Source organism: Polyodon spathula, chromosome 23 (assembly GCF_017654505.1).
Source record: "Polyodon spathula isolate WHYD16114869_AA chromosome 23, ASM1765450v1, whole genome shotgun sequence".
Taxonomy (NCBI): domain Eukaryota; kingdom Metazoa; phylum Chordata; class Actinopteri; order Acipenseriformes; family Polyodontidae; genus Polyodon; species Polyodon spathula.
This window is the reverse complement of record NC_054556.1, coordinates 12,254,405-12,268,186: the sequence shown is the minus strand read 5'-3', so window position 1 is coordinate 12,268,186 and position 13,782 is coordinate 12,254,405. Positions and strand designations below refer to the sequence as shown.

Genomic DNA, 13,782 nt, shown 5'->3' with positions numbered 1-13,782 from the left:
ATGTGGCAGCCTACCCGCAAACGTGAAGTATGGTGTTGCAGTAGGGAATTGTTTGAGTGGATTTTTTAAATTCAGTTTGCAGAAGAGAATTTCACACGGATTGATTAACTGAATTTAGTGCTCATGAAAGTTGCTGAGCCTGGAGCTGTGAAGATGAAACCAAGGTTTAAAAAGCATTACATTTCTCAAGCCTCTCTCTCTCTCTCTCTCTCTCTCTTTTTTTCCCTCTACTTTCTTTTGTGTGTTATAGACTTGCTTACTTGCCACATTTGTTTATAAGTTTGATAGAAGTACAGGTATAGTGCTCTCCTGATTTCACCTCCTGTGTTGCAGGTAATAGGACCCTGCATAGTTTCCTACGTGCAGACAAGTGGGGATCCAGAGTGTAACACAGGAAGTGGACTTGTACTACTGTATGTGTGCTTCATTTGAGTCGAAGGGAAACCAAAAATCAAAAGTGATACAATGTGCTTCAACTGTCCTGGAGGGGTAGTAGCTTTTGGTAGCCAAAACCATATGGTGTACAAATGCAGTTCACTGTAATCTTCCTGTATATATTGACTGCCGTTTGTTGTGTGGGCAAAACCGCAGCTGTTTCATTCACGGATTTCCGGGTCTGCATAAGACTTCTTCCTCTGTAATTGTACTGGTGCATGTGCATTTCATTTTCCAAACTAATCACAAAACCGTGCAGAGACTGTATTACCTCAGCAGATTTCCCTTTATAGAAGATAACACCAGGAAACTGACTGCATGGCATTTTAACTGTTAAATACAGGGTCCATGAGGTGGTGCTTTTACATGTAGACCTTGAATAGAAAGAGTACTATACAATCCTTCACATCCAATTTTAATTAGTTCCAGAGGTCCATCGGATATGTGAAAATAATTGCGTCTTGGAGGGTCATCATTACTTTGTAGTTGCTTTATTAACGTGGGCATTATAAATAAACATCATGTACATCAGTGTGTTTGAAACACCACAGTACTGTTCTGCACATATACTATACAAAAAAAATCTGTGAAAATTACTGCAATAAGTAAAGCAAACCGCATTCCAAAAAACAGTTCTTCCCGTGCGTTGTCAATTGGGTATGTCAACCCAAGACACAAACAAGGAAACACACTCAAACTGACTTTGGAGGTCAATGGAAAAATCGCTTTTCAGCTTTTTAATGTTACTGTAATTATATTAATCCCTTGCTTTCTTTAACAACATGGTTAAACTGGGCAGTTATGTGAAGTGACAGCATGTCAGATGTTTTATCAGCAACTGAATCTGTTCTGTCCTGCTAAGCTGAATTTACTGTTTTAGACTCCTAATAAAATGTGTTCATCAAATCAATTTCCAGTGTACCATTGGAGGCAGTATGTGCAAGTGATATGTGGCAGAGGTCCATCTGTTAATAGAGGGTATCATGTCTTGCAGGATATGACAGGTTCTGCTGTGTTCTTTCATTGATTAGGTGTACTGTTATGCTGACTCATTTGTAGTGTTGTCCACCATGAGAATATCTAACCTTTTCAAGGCAAAAAAATCAATATTTTTCCATCTATGAGTTTTCATCGACCACTTAATGCACAGGTTAGACCTTCTTGGCGTATTGTATGGGCTGTCTTAGTTCAGTCCCTCCATGTATGTAAGGTACCAAGCAGAGGAGAATGCTTTTTAAGTTGGCTAAACAATATATTCTTGTCCATGAAGGGACATTTTTAATAGGGTTAAAGTTCAACTTTGGTTTATGCCAAAGTCCATCCTTGTTCTTTCTCGTTGCAGTTTAGTTTTCCCCATAATTTGGAGCACTTCTACATGTATGGGTAAGTGAAGCCAAAACCAGTAGGGATACGTTTCGGAAGATGCTTTTATTTGTGGTGTTTTGATAGCATTCGGTTTAATTGGTGGATACCGATAGGGTCCTGTTGAATTCGCAGGCGCAGATGACCTAAGCATCTTGGTGCCGTTGTAGTAATGACACTCCGTACCTTGACAAGAACGGATAATGTAAGTTCAGAAGCATTTAAACTAGAAGACCGCATCAAAACAAGAACAACAACTCGGGTAAGACAACCATTAAATGTATTTATCTAAATGCTAGAAGTATCAGAAACAAAATTCTAGAACTTGAAGCTACTGCACTAACAAGTAACTATGATGTGATAGGTGTTACAGAAACTTGGTTGTCTGAGAGTGATGGGGACGAATATAATATTTGTGGGCATACACTGTATAGGAAAGACAGGCAGGACAGAAGAGGAGGAGGGGTAGCGCTATACATAAGAAACAGTCTTGAAGCCCAGGTGTTAAACCTGGACAAAGAAAATAAAACCGAATCAATATGGGTCAGAATAACGGACAAAAATTCAAAGGGCATAATAATAGGAGCATGCTATAGACCACCAGATTCAGACGGTGAGCACAATAATCTGTTATAAAATGACATTAGAAATGCGTGTAGCAAAGGAGAAGCCATACTAATGGAGGATTTCAACTTCCCCCAAATAAAATGGGAAAACCCGGTGGGTAGCGCGAAGGATGAAATTGAAATGGTGGAAATGACAAATGACTGCTTCCTAACACAATTTGTCAAGGCACCGACTAAAGGGGAGGCATGCCTTGATTTAGTCTCTTCAAATAACGAAAACAGAATAACTAAAACAGAAGTCAGAGAACCACTGGCAAACTCGGACCACAACATGGTCTCATTTTGAAGTGTTTTTTAAATCCCCAAAAGTAATGACTAAAGCTAAGGTTTACAATTTTAGAAAAGCAAACTATGAAGGTATGAAACAGACTTACAGAAGTAGACTGGAGTAAAATAGAGAAAACATCCACAGAAGGATGGTTGTTCTTCAAAAATGTTAGTTAATGTACTAGAGGCGCAAAACAATTATATCCCTAAAGTAGACAAATCTAAATGTAAAACTAAATTGCCAAAATAGTTTAATAGATCAATTAAAAAAAATATTCAGTGAAAAAAGGCACTTTACAGAGCATTAAAAAAGGACCAAAAAGAAAGTACACAGAAAGAGTACACAGAACTGCAAACGCAAGTCAAAAAGGAAGTTAGAAAGGCCAAGAGAGAAATAGAAATGAACATTGCTAAGGGAGCTAAAACCAATTCCAAAATATTTTTCCAATATTACAACAGCAAGCGAACATTCAAAGAGGAGATGAAATGTTTAAGAGATACAAATGGCAAAATCGTAGATGAAGAAAAAAGAATAGCAAATATATTAAATGATTACTTTTCACAAGTTTTTACAAAGGAAGATACTGACAACATGCCCCACATGTCATCCAGTTCCTATCCAGTTTTAAATAACTTTAGCATAACTGAGGCAGAAGTGTTAAAGGGACTAGGAGCTCTTAAAATAAACAAATCCCCTGGGCCGGATGAGATCCTCCCAGTAGTACTCAAAGAAATGAAAGAAGTAATTTACAAACCGCTAACCAAGATCATGCAGCAGTCTCTTGACGCAGGGGTGGTACCGACAGACTGGAAAATTGCAAACGTAATACCGATCCACAAAAAGGGAAACAAAACTGAACCAGGTAACTACAGACCAGTAAGCCTGACTTCTATTATATGCAAACTTATGGAAACTATAATAAGATCCAAAATGGAAAATTACCTACATGGTAACAGGGTCCTGGGAGACAGTCAACATGGTTTTAGGAAAGGGAGATTGTGTCTAACTAACTTGCTTGATTTTTTTGAGGATGCAACATAGATAATGGATCATTGCAAAGCATATGACATGGTTTATTTAGATTTCCAGAAAGCTTTAGACAAAGTCCCGCACATATATATGTATTGCTGTGCCTGGTGCTGCAGAAGTGGTAATTATTTGAACAGACATCACCAAGTTTAATCCATCCATTCCCTGCCAGTTTGGCAATATAAAAATTACCTTTGTTCCTGGCGTTTTAAGTGCTTAGACTTCTTGGCTCCTTGTTTTGCTCCTCCCTAATATTTCCATGTAATCCGTCTCTGTCCTTTGGCTTCAATTTGTATGTGAAATACAATAAATGAAACCCTCCCTTGTCATAAGTGTAGGATAGCCATGGGCATCCAGGATAGCAAGGTATTTTAAATTTCAGTGATTACTGCCTCCAGTTCCTTCAGGGGAGCTGAGGGTTGGGAAATGTGGAGCAACATTTGTTAACTTGAGACTTCTCAAACACTTAAATAAAGAAATTTTATTATAAAGGCTGTTGTGTTTTATTATGCACATTTTGCTTTTTTAAAATTTTTTATAGCGGTCATTTGACCCAAAGGCTTATGGTAACAACTCCTGTGAAACGACTCACTTCAGAGGTTTTGATGAAATGGAAGTATTCTCAGTGCTGGGGGTTGCTGTGTGGCAAGAACAAGAAACCTCATGAATGAGCTGGGTGAGGAATCCAGAGTTTCTACTGCAAGGTCTTTGGTGCATTCAGCAGCTTTATCTGTCATTGCTCAGTCTTCCTCTGCCCTTGGAATCTTCTTACTATACAAAACATGCAAACAACTGCAGCTTTTTAGAAATAGTGTGAAGTTACAGTACAAACACGTAAATGAGGGGTCTGATGTCTGAGTGTTTTCACTGGTTTACTGTAATGTGTCCTTTTATTGTAAAATGTCTACGGGGGCGGAAGTAAGCCGTGAGAGCTTTGTTTAGCGGGTACAATTCGTAGCACCTGATCTCCATGTGTTTTACAGTAGCCAGCGGCCCTGTTTCTGTGGTGTGTTTACTTAAGTCTACAAAGGAAGTTTGAATGGACTGGCCCAAATGTTAGCACATTTCTGACATAGGTGGAGCTTGACTGCTTTGGAATCTCTGGCTTACTACTGTCACACCAGTAACAGATTCTATTAAACATCCTATACATTGGGTCATGCATACTACATGACTTCAAGCTGTTATGGAAGCTAACCACATTGCAATTGTCATTCCTGGGAGCCTTTTCTTAAATATTAAGTGTGCTTGAGCCAACTGTATGGGGCTATGTGGCTTTCCTATTCAATGCTTAAAGGTTCATTTCAGGCTTTTATTTTATTTTTTCCCCCCTGGTATTCCTTCCTTTACAACAATGTCATGACCCAAGGGCTAAAGGGGTCAGCAAGCCTCTTGCCTTGGGTAGGTAAACCCTTTGTAACATTATATACAAGCTCTCTGTGTGTGTGAAGTGTAAAACATTTCTGGTATACAGGCCTCTGTTCAAGTCTTCAACTCCACCCCGTTCATGCTAAGTGACACTTTGATTGCAGGGAATGTTGGCGTTTAGAATGGCCACCACAAGTTATTTTGGTCTATTTTGAGTGTAAATCTAATATGCTTATTTTATTTACAGGCTTTCGCTGGAAACCAGTGCAACTAATTAAAATAACTGGCTGTTGCAGATTTGAATCCTAAGAATTGAAGCTCAGTGAATTGAACACACAGGTAAGGCGGATGGAGTTTTCCTTTGATGACTGGTAGAGTTGCACATAATGGAGTTCTTTTTCTTATGATATTGAACAGAAAAAGAACATTTTAATGAAAGATCCCTTTTGATTCATGCTGTATTCTATTGTCTCCAAACTATACAAGTTAACAAATTTAAGGTTTGCATTTAAAAAAAAAAATTTAAAAAAACTAAGAGGACAACCTATTGGTCTTTCAGAATGTAGCAAATATAGTTGGGGCTTATGAAAACAAGGTACAGCTTTAAGAAATTTGTAAGTTGGATTATATGTAGTTTTCTGGCTGCTACAATTGTGTAAAATTCCATTTCTTCTAATAAGACCCCCTACATTTGTTATAAATCAACAAAAGATTGAACTTGATAATATGTACTGATATTTTGACAAGCAGTGCTTGGGTGACTTCTCATATTGCAGTGTTTCTTTTGAGCTTTTGTCTTCTGTCCTTTTTTTTCCTGTGTTTTTATTAATGGCCAAAAATAAATCTTTGACCAATTCTTGCTGATATAGCATGAGAGGTGAGGCAACTGCTCAAGAATAACTCCCAGGAACTCGGTATGCGCTATAGACAAGTTGCCTCCGTCATAAATGAGGACCTGTTCAGTTGGTTCAATAAAGAAATTGAAGGACATTTTCAGCCCTGCGTTTACCCAGCTAGCTCCACTGGCTAGGTAAATGTGCTGTATTGTAGGGACTTGTTTCAAACAGATGAAGTGCTCCAGTTTCACCACAAAACCTCTCCATGTTTAGTTAGAGTGGATGGCTGTTATTCGATTTCACTCTGTCTAGCCTTTTTCTGACCTTGCTTATAACAGCAACCTTATCCCTCTCTTCCCCTGCTTCCAGCTGCCATGTTGCCAGTAGTGTCCTTGTGTGAATGTAAAGCCCAATGTTATGATTATGCTGTGAAATATGACCAAGGCATATGTTTATACATCCTCGAACTATTCTTCCCCAGGATTTGAGCAAGAGGGGAGCTACTATGGATGAACTCAAACTGACTCGGACACTTCAGAACTCATTTACAAGAAGTGTTCCAGGCTGGGGCACGTTAGCTTCTCCTTTGGGGTCAAGTGGCCCCGCTGAAAGTATGCAGAGCAGCTGCAGGTTTAGGATGGCAGGGGTTGTCTAGCAGGTACAGCAGTGTGCTGGTGATCTTGGTGGCATGTGAGAATTCTTGCTAAATGAGCCACTCATTAATCTGCTCATACTTGGATACTGGAGTGTAATGGATTTGGATTTCTCCTGTTTCTTTTAGGGAGAAAGAAAACATACTGGGGGTGGAGGGAAAATTGCAAATACCGTTATGATGTAGTGCATACTTTAAGCCTCTTGACCCCAGGTTTTACAGTCCTTTTTTTGGGCTTCCTCACACTTTGTATGCTTTTGCTATTCTCCACCACAGTAGACCTTTTAATGCAGACCTGGCAGTAGCTAGTGAGAGCCTCTCTGCCTGTTTTTGTAATCCATCTGCCAGTCATTCACGCCAGCTTCACCACTTGTGCCAAGGACTCCGTGTGAACGTGTAACACTAACTAGGCAGCAAGCTTATTGTTACTTTCACACTTAAACACAAGAGCTAGCCTTTTGACAATTTGTTCCTGTTTTCATTCATTCTTCCAGCACTTTTGCTTACTATTGTTGATGGAACACTCAAGCATTCCTGTTAGGAACAGTCTTTCTCTGCATATACAGTACAGGGTTCGGCCAAAAAAAAATGGGAACACCTGCCAGCAGTAGCACACACTTTTGTGTAAAAGTAAAATCAGTTGTTTTGCAAATTAAATGCCTTCTGAAATATATAACAGCTGTATGTCTCTGTTGTAAAATCTCAAATTAGGAGATTGACCTGAGTCAGTCAAGTCTATATGGTCCTGTCAACCCATATTGACCAAACCTATTAACAGTGCTAAGGCAGATGGAGACTATGAGAACAGTGCTGCAGCAAAATGCACATTTTAAAACATACATCTTTTATTATAGTAGGTGCCCTGTTGAATATTTTTAATGGAGTTTCTGCATCCAAGACGGTGAATTGTCTGTTTGTTTTACCCAAGGGTGTGTGAGTTGAGTCACTTCCTACAGCACAGCTCATGTTGCTAAAATGTCACCAATCCGATTACTGACCAGGCCTCAACCTGCTTAGCTTCTGAGCGGATATCTGCATTAAAGGCATTATGTATTCATTCAGTCTACATTTTAAAACGTTAAATACAATTTTTAAATTATATTTAATAACATTTAGTGAGTCTTAAAGGCGTCATACAAGGTTTTAAAATCTGGATTTCTTGTATACAGCTATGGCCAAATGTTTTTATTTAATTCTAGGTGATGCAAAACATGTCCTGTTTAGATTCAGAAACGTTACCAGTTTTTTGTTAACGTTTGAATTACATACTGCTTTGTTGCTTTCCATATACTTAACATAACATTATTCAGCAGGTTTCATTTGACTTTATGAAGCAAAATTAGTTAATTCTGTAGGGTGATGCAAACTGTTTGACTGTAGATATGAATTTGTCACTACACTACTGTAGATTTTAGAAGGTTTTAAACTGCTGCTTCCTGGTACCATATCACTTCCTTTGTTGTCCACCCTCCCACACGGCCCTATTGAAGTGAGGCTGTTCCTTGTAGCTGATCTTGAGCACAGGAAGTGATAAAGCAGTGGTTTAAACTACCTAAAATCCTATAGAATTGTGTAGTAGTTACCCTGCTTATATATACATATAGTTGAATTTAAAGGTTGAGTACTGCTTTAACTGAGCCTTGTCCAAGTTTCATTCTGGATGGTGACTTCTAATGCTTTTGATGGTGCATGGGGAATTTGGAATTGTGTAAAGCAGAGGTGTCAGATCTAGGCCTGGGGTCATAGGCAGGCCTCCAGGGATGTTGTGGTAGCTCTGTTTAGTTGGGGAGTGGTAAACAGGTATGGAATCTATTAATTAGTAAGGGTGACTACAGCTTAACCTGTAGCCAACGTGCTTGGGCAGGATTTGTCGTTTTTGGTTTTTCTTACATCCCTTGTTGGGAGTTAAGAATTAAGGAGCATCACTAAATTAGGACAGGGTTACAGCAGATGGTTAATTTCTTTGTTTATTAATTGTTTACAGATTTGAGGTACTGTTGAATTATTGGTATTACAGAAGTATGCTTGCAGTTAGTACCTCTTTGTGAAAGCTACCTTTTTTTTACTGTATTTTTACAGTTGTACAGTAAGTTTATTTCTTTTCAGTGTTAAGCTTGAGCAGAGTTATTACACTAATTTCAGCATGTATACACATTGGCAAAGGGCTTGAACACCCTGCACAAACAAGCCATGTGAGACTTTTTCCAGAGACCACAGTACTGTAGTCTTTTGTAGTAATTGTGTTGAAACAATAAAATAAACCTGTAAAGCTCTCGAGTACTTCCCAAAACAAACTGAACGAACTCTCTGTAAAATTATTACATTCACCTGTTACCATTTACAGCCTTAGTTGGCAACTCGGGGTGTCTCCGTTTATGTCCAAGTCAGGAATATGCATCCCAGTACATCTCGGTAAGTTTTTTAACAATCAGTCTTTTTTCCCCAGATTTATAAATGTTGTGAAAATAAATATTTTAAATGTGTACAATCAGATATAATTTATAAATCTAGATACAAGGTTTAACATTTAGTTAAATATTTAGCTGGCCAGCTAAATCTGGAGTTTGCATGTAAATGCCCACTTTGTGCTTTCACTGATTTGATTGGCTCTTGTAATGATGAAATTTTCATGTCCTGATTTAGCATTCCATTTAAGTGGCAAACATTTTATACTTTTTACAGCCCAATTCCCAGCATACTTGTTCTGTTAGTTTTTGGTTCTTTTCAGAATACACTTTTCTGTTTGGAAGTGCCAATGCCGTTGAACATGCATGTTCATTTTGTAGGTCTTTCCTCAGGGCAACGCTGCAGAACGTGCAGTGTTAGAATGCAAGGGAAATCAACTAACTCCTGAATGAAGCACAGCATTTACTGTGGGGACAGGGTCATGGTTTAAAAGTGCTTAAAACTGCTGCAGGTAAATCAAGAGTGGGGAGGAGATGGTATGATGCAGTATGTTGGAATATAGTGGCAAAACAAAAGCTAAAAAGCTGTGCAATGCTAGACCAGAATAGCAGTTCAAAATACACCTAGACAGGTTCTGCAAACAACCCCTCTAATTTGCCATTGTTTCAAAGCTGTAGTTTTCTATAGTCCTTTTTACTCTGAACTATAATTCCTGGGTGTTACTACATTCTTCCATAGATTAGCCTTTTCTCCTTCCTCAGAAACGGGCATTGTCGACCTACCAGTTTGTTTACATTACTTGAGTGGAGTTAGCTGCAGGAACACAAGCTTACTTCCTTCTGGAAAACGTTCTGGCGTGAACTGAACAGCCATCCCCTTCTACCTTAAGAAGCAGGGGGCTCTGACTCCAATATAGGCTCTGTTTTAGCTTGTGGAAGGGATAAGAGGGGAGGGGCTTGTGTGGTAACCTACTTAGCTGCATCTACCCAACCCAACTCATTTATCTTGTGAAACAACAAGAACATAAAAGAACATCATTTGGTTGATCATGATGTTGTACCTAAAACTGGCCATCAGGCTTTCATCCCATATAATCTCTTAAAATTTGTTTTTATGGAAGTAATTTCACAGTAGAGGAATTACCATGTTATTTACACTGGGGGGAAATATGCCATATTGTCTAATTATCAGTATCACGAATATGGGTACCATTCTTGTTTTCAGAAGTATTATTATTGTTATTCTTATAGAAAAGCTCAGCAGCAAAGTTGGTGGTTTTCCTGTAAAATTAGTGGACTGTACACTTACCAAATATCTTGGTTACCCAATGTGTATGCAGTGGTACCCAAAATACATTTGTTACAACTGTAGAAAGACTGGGTGAGGTATATATCTTGTTCATTTCTGTGGCAGTGATGGCAAAGACAGGTATATGCTTAATTTAATAAAGCTTACAGTAATGCTTCATTAATCAAGATTGTCTGCTAGTCTTGGCATTGGGGGTTCGAAGGACTACGGCATGCTAAGCCAGCAGGAATCCATTGGCTGTGGTTCCATGCAGCTGTCTAGCACCTAGCGTTCCACTCAGAGTTGGATAATATATCTGACGGGACTCGATATTCGATAGCCTCTCTTATGCTTCAACTTCCTAAGGCACTGGGGGTTAGGAATGTGAAAAGCATGCTGAGGATAAGAGGGGCTTGAAACCAGTGACTCTAAAACAGCCAGTTAAAGATCTGGAGGATGGTCCGACCTTTCAGCATATTAGGGGTGGGGGTTGTTGTTTCCTAAAAGGGCCTGGCTTTGTCCCTGCTTAATTTTGGAAGTTTGTACTGCATGTCTCTTGAGTTTACACTACCCAAGACAAGCACATCTGTGTGGTTTGCAGGTTGCCAGTCAGGGGAGTGCAGGTTTGCATTCTGACTGTGCAAAGTCGCTGGTCTTCTCTGGGGATTCATCAGGGAGTCTTGGCTCTGGCATTCCCATGAGTTACAGAACCAAAACTGTCAGGAACCTGTTTTTTTTTTTTTTTTTTTTTTTTTTTTCTTCTTCCCTCTGTGTTAGAGCAGTGGTCCGCAAACTGGTGACTGCGGGCAAATTCGTGCCCGGGGCAGCCATTAAATTATGGGTCGTGAACACGTTTCTGGAGGGTCATAGCGTGGGAAAATTAAAGAAAGCTTTAAACATGTTTTCTAACAAAAGCGCCACAGCAGTCTGACAGTGCTGCTTGCTCATGCTGTGTTTGTATGTACGCAACTTTTTTTTTCCTGAATGGCTTCTGCGATATGATCAACCAGTTGAACAGCTGCATTGTCTCTGCGGTAGCCCAATCATAAGTTAGCTGGGTGGGACATAAACTGTATCTGTTTCAGATGCAGTTACTGACAGTAAGTTTAACCAGTAGGAGAGTCAAATATCTGCCAAGTTTTACATAGCTGTCCAATCATAAGCAAGCAGAGGCCGTTCACGGTATTCTCTATGAAAATTGTAGGCGAGTGAGTAGCCAAAGGGAAAGTGAAGGATCTGACAGCTGTCCAATCATTCGTGAGCAGAGGCAGCGTGTTAATATGCTAGTAAGCACTGAATTTCGCTGACTGTTATTGAGAAATAATACATTTCAGTATTTAGAATTTAATTTTCTATCTCCCTATATTTTTTTTATTTCACCAGACAAGTGAAACACTGTAGTATATTTAGTTACGAATCCACTTTCTCTTAATTGTTCTGGCGATGAGTGTTCTTTTAAAACAGAATAGTGTTGACAAATTTGTCAAATTGAAACAAAGCGAGGCGCTATGTACGCTTTTTTTAAATTTTAGTTTATTCATGGTTATCTGTGTAAAAATGCTATTTAAAAATATTTGCATTGCTTATTTTATATAAATTACTTCAGAATAAGCGCAGCACGCACAATTACTACCTGAGACTTGGCCTTATTGGAGTGAGGCAAGAATAACCCCACTAAAACTCTTAAATAAAAAAAAATGTGATATATTTAATATTTTTGGAAAACTTTCAAATTGGGCAATAGTAGGGTTCTATTTTCTTAATTCGAATGCTGGGAAATGTTCCTCTGTTGATCCATTGCCGTTGCCTTGTATTTTGTACCTAATGTATTTTAAACATACCTCCATTTAAACTTGGTTGGCTACAGCATCATGAGATTTCACATTTCTTACAACCTTTGTTTTAACAATATATTAGACGTTACCTCTTGTCATTGGCGCGTAGGGAGAGAGAGATGTGGTGAGACCTTTCGTCAAAGGCACCATGGCCAAAGAAAACCTGATGGGTTTTTCAAGCAGTTTCCGTTTTTTTTTTTTTTAATTCTGAAACTCTGGATTAAGGAGATTTCATTTCATGCATGCAAGACATTTAAACGAGCATCATGAAATTACGTATATTTTCAAAAGAAATAAATCCCATAGTTGTGTTCTACAAAATATGCCATGATCTCTATCTAGGGCATGGGAAACTGAAGGGAGTCTGTGTCTGGACTGTTGCCATATGTTAGTTTCATGGCTTGGGTATTGTTTTGAATGGTAATCAAGTTTAAATAGTACATGCCTAGTACAATAACTATGATGTCTGAGGAACAACCAATAGTTCAGTACTCCCTAACAGACTGCAAACATTTGGATGAGGTCCATTTTAAGAATTATCAGAAAACCGTTGCCATTGACTCCAAATGTTGGTATCTTGATTCTTTTCAACCACTGCCATAACACTGTCAATAGAGAGAAAGCATACATGAGCATTCCTCAATGATTATTGACTCTTAAGGAAAGAGAAATGTTTGTCAGCAACATTGAAACTTCAATAATGTGTGTTGGATACTGAATCAATTACCATATATTCTGTTATGAGTCCTCTGTGAAAGTCAGATATGCTGCCACTGATTTCAACTGGGAGCATTTACGATAGTCTGTAATCAATCAGCAATGTGAATCTAGTTACACAAGTATGTATTATATTGCAGGTGTTTTTATTTTTTTCCAACCAAGCCACGTATTATTCACTGGCTTGAAGTTGGCAGACATTTTGGATACTTTGTTAAGTAGCAAAAAACAAACTAATTTGCAATTCGGTCCTAGAATTGCAAATCTCCTTCCTATTCAGTGATTTCAATGAGAGTCGAGGGGACATGTCTTTCAATGCAAGGCAACTCCAGCGACTGAGAAAACACGAAATGTAAAGAGGCCCAACAGACATCCGGCACTCTGCAATGGGACAGCAGGTCCTGTCCAGAAAGGGTTAACTCGACCAGATGAAATGAATCCTCTGCCAACTCCTAAATGGATCTCTGTCTTTTTTTTTTTTTTTTTTTTTTTTAAATTATGAAACATCAGCAAGTATTACTGTAATCATACCTTTCTGTTTTTATGTAAAATAAGTGTTCAAATTATTTGGATGTCTGAACAATGCACTTTCTATGTCTTTTTTGCAAGTCGGTGCCTAGGTTTGTAGACAGTTCATTAAGAATTACAAGTATAAATGGCCTTTATTTTCCATCCATTTAACCAGGATTTGGCAGAATATACAGCACTGAATCTCCAGTGAAAACGAAGAGGGCAAATAAAATCATGGACTTAGGAGGGAAAAACATGTTCAACCTGACTTTGAATATAAAGTGAGAGCTATCGGTATCCAGAAAAATGTAAATCGCCATGACCTGCTTGCATAGGATATGTTAAAATGTGCGACTCATGTGCTAAGCAGTGTCCTTTACAGGACTGGATTAGAGGTTTTTGAAAAACACTACTCTGTGACAGTTCTAGAAATTTGTCTTGACAGTTGAAA

General features: G+C 38.6%; 1 protein-coding gene across 3 annotated transcripts in view; it reads left to right on the top strand.

Annotated features, from left to right (window-relative positions):
• The window catches only part of LOC121298015 (plexin-B1-like), a 126,772-nt gene that overhangs the window by 32,463 nt on the left and 80,527 nt on the right, over positions 1-13,782 (top strand). For 2 of the 3 annotated variants that reach the window (XM_041224703.1, XM_041224699.1), the window contains exon 2: positions 5,336-5,427. The exons of the other annotated variant lie outside the window; for it this stretch is intronic. The gene's annotated coding sequence lies outside the window, so the exon portion shown is untranslated. The remainder of the gene's footprint in view (positions 1-5,335; positions 5,428-13,782) is intronic. 3 annotated transcript variants of the gene reach the window in all.